General features: G+C 45.0%; 1 non-coding gene across 1 annotated transcript; it reads left to right on the top strand.

Annotated features, from left to right (window-relative positions):
• Window positions 1-1,758: 1,758 nt before the first annotated feature.
• On the top strand, window positions 1,759-1,896 carry LOC114813579. The gene has a single exon (XR_003761296.1). It is a non-coding gene; the product is annotated as a small nucleolar RNA SNORA7 (small nucleolar RNA).
• The last annotated feature ends 3,620 nt before the right edge of the window (window positions 1,897-5,516 follow it).

Here is a 5,516-nt window from a genome sequence, read left to right as displayed (position 1 = left end):
ATACTCCAGTGGGAAACAAGATGTGACTCCAGGACCATCACAGAAAGATGAGAAACTGAACCCCAGCACAGTGAGACGGAAGGGGACACTTGCAATCCCATCCAACCCCTAACTAATTCAGCCAAAGACTCTTTGTGAAAAATATCCAGTTGGGGAATAGGTTTTCCTCTTGGGATCTGAATAAATTATGGCTGCTCTGCATTCGTGGCACCTTAGTGGCCTGAAAGAGTTATTGGACCATCTAAAATGCCTGACAAAAAGGGGCCCCTGGGGAGAACCAGTTACTGACTGGAAGGTCTGCCTGATTCACTGATAAAGAGCAGGGAGGCATCATCCTGGATCAGGTAAATAATACTGGAGCTTTGTAAATACAATTATTGATCAACGGAGCTCCAGGAGTTTTATATCTGCAGCAGCAGTGTCATTCAAATGACAATCAATCAACTGTATTTATTGAGAACTTACTGTGTGCAAAGCATTTGTACAACAGAGTTGGTAGGCATTCTCCCTGCCCACAGCAGGCTTACAGTCTAAAAGGTGAGACAGACATTAATATAAATTAAATTTTGGATAAGTACATAAGTGTTATGGGGTTAAGGGAGGGATAAATAGAGGGTGCAGATCCAGTACACGGTCAATGTAGAAGGGAGTGGTAGGGGAAGAGGAATTGAAGTTCTAGTCAAGGAAGCCCTCTTAGAGGAGATGTGCCTTCAATAAGACTCTGAAGGTGGGGAGAATGATTGTTGGCTATGAAGGGGGAGAGCGTTCCAGGGCAGAGGCAGATGCATTCCAGGGCAGAAGCAGGAGGTGAGACAGAGATCAGCAATGAGATAGACAAGATCAAGGTACAGTGAGTAGGTTGGCAACAGAAGAGTAAATTGTATGGGCTGGATTGTAGTAGGAAATCAAGGAGGTAAGGAAGGAAGGAGTAAGGTTACTGAGTGCTTTAAAGCCAATGGTAAGAAGTTTCCGTTTGACGCAGAGTTGGGTGGCCAACCACTGGAGGTTCTTGAGGAGTGGGGAAACAAGGACTGAATGGTTTTGTAGAAAAATGATCCATTCAGAAGAGTGAAATATGGACTGAAGTGGAGAGAGATAGGAAACGAGGAGGTCAGTGAGGAGGCTGATCAAGAATCAAGGGGAATCAAGAATAAGCGTTTGGATTAATATGGTAACAGTTTGGATAGAGAGGAAAGGGTGGATTTCAGCAGTGTTGTGAAGATTGAACTAACAGGATACGGAGACAGCTTGAATATGTGGGTTGAATGTGAGAGATGAGCCTAAGACAAAGCCAAACTTACGGGCTTGTGAGACTGAAAGGATGGGAGTGTTGTGTCTACAGTGATGGGAAAGTCATGTGGAGGACAGAGTTTTTGGACATGTTAAATTTGAAGTATCTGCAGGACATCCAAGTAGAGATGTCCTGAAGGTGCAAAAAAATATGAGATGAATACAAGACAGGAGTGGGGAGAAGAAAATAGGTCAAGACAGTAGTGAGGTCAATGGGGCAGGGCAGAGGGAATGGGCCAGGGGGTACAAGAGGAGAAGAAGGAGGCAGAAGTCACCTAATGGTGGTCATATTGGGAAGCTGAAGTGGAAGGATTTAGCTCTGAGGTTTACTCCAACAGGGAGTCCACAATGGACATGAGGATAAAAATGAAGCTGTGAAAGCAGTGCTTTTGAAAAGGCTCTCAGAGCCAGTGTTGGTTGAGGAGGGTGGGCGGGGACCAAAAGAAAGTAAAATCTAGTGAATATAGCCCCCTCTCAGGATCACACCTGGAGAGATCCCAGTACTCTACCAATCTCAACTACAGGAGGGAGAGTCAGGCAGAGGCATATCCATTCCATTCCTAGCTTGAGCAGTGGCTAGCTAGTGGAAGTCCATCTGCTACAAGTCAAAACTTACCTGTGCTGGGCAGCAGCATAATGGAAGAGAATCAAGTTCGAAGACTCAGGTTTACTGCACAGAAGGAGGCAATGGTAAACCACTTCCGTATTTTTACCAAGAAAACTATGGATACACTACCAGGACAATTGCAGATGGAGGTGGGGGCGTTCTGGGAGAGATGTGTCCATGGCATCACTATGGGTTGAAGACGACTCGACGGCATAAGACAAATGAATATAGCAGTTGTAGCAGCAGGAGGAACAAGAATTGTTGATGTGGTAGAAAGAGTAGCAATAATATTTCCTGAGCGCCTACTAAGTGCCACACACTGTACTAAGCGCTTCAGGGGCTCCATTAAGGAGACTATTCCTAAACAGGCAGATGGTACTAAGGATTTGGATGAAGAAATGGAGATGGAAAGGAGAAGCAGTTGACTGGGAAGCTAAAAGAAGATAAGGCTGGAAAAGAACCAGTTTGTAAAAGGTTGCCAGCCCTGTTTGTGGAGTGGTGATCCTGAGGCCCTCAATGATTAAGTGATCGAAACGGAGACTTTGGGAAGACATTTCCATCTGACCAGTCCATCCAAACTCTCCTCCCTCCTGACTCTACAAACTCTTTGTCTAGATTTTAGGTAGATTGTCTGGTTCTCTGCCATTAGCCCCCAGATTTTTATTGTTTTTTTACTATTTATTTTTTTTTTTTACAAACCGCTTAACTCAGAAATGATTCCTCTTTAGATAAATTTAGACCAATGTTTCAGGGAAAAAAAAATCACTTGGCCCTCTTTTGCCTTGAAAAGGAACCAACAGTCCATTAAGGACAGCTCATCATCTCACTCTACTTATTTAATCCAATCCTCGAATCCAAAGAAATAAGGTCACGGGCAGTGCTTGGGTTCCCTTCGGGCTCAGAGTAGAAGAGATGCCAAAAGGCAGAGCAGCCAATAAAAACTTTGTTTGTTCCTGGCCCCCAGATCTGCCTTTAAGCTGGTACACAATTAAGCTTTATTCGTGTTTCTATTTTTATTGAAGAGCAAGCTGTAGAGTGGAGGGCAATGACTTTTTCAGGACCAAATGAAAAGGAAAGAGATAGCCAATAAGAAATCATTCTCTCCTATTAAAGGTGCAGGAGGGATCTTTTTCCCAATTAATTCCCAGCACCCTAAGTTGTATAAAACCATCAGCCATCTCTAGCGCTTATGAACTTAATTATACTCATCCACAGCACTCTTGTTTATTTGCTTATTCAACTGATGTTCAATTATTTATCCTGATTACTCCATTTGTAAATATTTTTCTGTCTGCCTCTCTCATTACAGCGTAAATTCCTTGTGGGCAGGCCATTGAGTTACTTCTTTGTTCTCTACCTCCGAAGCTTAATACAGTGCATTGTACCCAGTGGGAGCTCAATAAATGCTACGTCCATTTTCGAGCCTGGAATTGAACAAAATAAAAAAGAGCAGGAGTATGTCTGTCGGGGGCAAGGGGTAACTCGGTCTCCTCTGGACTTCATGAGGCGCTACGTACTACAGCTTATGCCAATCGATGCCACTGCTCATAGAAATGGTCTTGCCTTCTTCCCCGCCTCCTACGTGATACATGAACATGTTTGATTTTTTAACTGAACCTATTGCGCTCATACTACTGGCCCCCAATGCAGAGTCCTGGTTCTCCACCTTGATGAAAGAGACCCCAGCCTCCATTCAGGCACATGTTATCCTGGCATCTTTGCTGGAAGATGGAAGGGGTAATGGGCAACCCTCCACCAATCTGAGGTTCCTGGTCTCAGCCTCCCAAGAGTGCAGAAGTTCCTCAGAGTCATCAGATGAGGTCAGTGAATGTTCTTTGGGGATAACGAGGAGGGACTCTCCCATCCAGAAAGGAGGATGAGCCTCAGCCCTGAGACTTCGGGAACTGAATATTATTAGCACGATGGATTGAGTATAGTGAGAGCACAAAAAGTTGACAGTGATAAAATGAGGGAATCCAGCATGGTGATAGCACGAGAAAGGTGAGCATAATGATTGTGCGAGGGAATAGAATATAGTAGTAGCACAAGGGAATTGTCTCTCCACACTCCAGTCCAAATTGTATCTCTAGAAGTTTACCTATCCACCTCCAATTCAAATATTGGCTTTAAAGCACTCACTCAGCTCTCTCCTTCCTATCTTACCTTGCTGATTTCCTACTACAACCCAACCCACACACTTCATTCCGGAAATGCCAACTTGCTCACTCTACCTCAATCTTTCCTATCTCTCTGCCGGCCCCTTGTCCACGCCCTGCCAGTGGCGTGGAACTCCCTCCCCCTGCATATCCGACAGACAACCACTCTCCCCACCTTCAAAGTCTTATTAAAATCACATCTCCTTCAAGAGACCTTCCCCGATTCGGCCCTCTTTTCCCCCACTCCCTCCCTCTCCCTTCTGCATCGTCTATGCACTTGGATTTGTACCCTTTAAGCATTTGATATTTACCCAACTCTCAGCCCCACGGCACTTATATACATCTCTGTAATTTATTTATATTAATGTTGATTCCCACCTCCAGAGGGCAAGCTCCTTCTGGGCAGGGAACATGTCTACCAACACTATTGTATTGTCCTTCCCCAAGCGCTCTGCACACAATAAGTGCTCAATAAATACCAATGATTGATTGATTGTGCGGGGGAACTGAGGTTAGTGATGATGTGGGAGAATTTAGTATGATGATAGCGCAAGGGAATTGCATACTGTGATAATATGAAATAATTTAGTATGCTGATCAGGTGAAGGAATTGATTATAGTGTATGCTGCTCCTGCTAGGCCCCTCACACTCTCACATCCCTGTCCATCATAAATAATAATAAATAATAAAAATAATGGTATTTGTTAAGCACTTACTATGTGCCAAGCACTGTTCTAAGCACTAAATAATGATGGTCTTTAAGAGCTTACTATGTGCCAGGTACTGTACTCTGCTGGGGTGAATAACAAGCAAATCAGGTTGGACACAGTCCCTGTCCCATATGGGGCTCACAGTCTCAAACCCTATTTTACAGGTGACATAACTGAGGCCCAGAGAAGTAAAGTGACTTGCCCAAGGTCACACAGCAGACAGGTAGCGGAGCCAGGATCAGAACCCATAACCTTCTGACTCCCAGACCTATACTCTATCCACTAGACTATGCTGTTACTTATGTTCCTGCTAGGACGCTGAGTAGGCAGGTAGGAGTGCAGCACATTGTGAGCACACACAAATGATTTAGTGTGCAGGACACGTTCACGGCCAAAAGTGGCCACAGTGTAGTGTCAGTGCTATGTCATGGCACCAAGACCCGTTAGTTGGTTGCCAAGGTAGCCTCTTCAATCTTTTCCACCCTCGTCCGCCAACCTGTCGCCCCCTGTGGAATGCCCTTTAGGCGGTTCTTTGTTGAAAACCCTTGACCGCCGCCAAGGACTCCCGATTTCCAGAGCTGTGATCCTTCCGCCGAAAGGCTCTGGAGTCCGTTTCTGTCATTCCTCATCACCAGTTCTCGAGGACCTGCAATCCTAGTTTTGAGCAAAGTCACCTTCTCCTCTACGAAAGGATAAATGCACCCTGCGCTGTGGGATCTGTCTATGCAGAAAGATCCAGACTTAGGAAGGGC

The sequence above is a fragment of the Ornithorhynchus anatinus genome, chromosome 7 (genome assembly GCF_004115215.2).
Source record: "Ornithorhynchus anatinus isolate Pmale09 chromosome 7, mOrnAna1.pri.v4, whole genome shotgun sequence".
NCBI classification, from domain to species: Eukaryota; Metazoa; Chordata; class Mammalia; order Monotremata; family Ornithorhynchidae; genus Ornithorhynchus; species Ornithorhynchus anatinus.
Note: the sequence above shows the minus strand (reverse complement) of the source record. Positions and strands in the feature narration are given on the sequence as shown.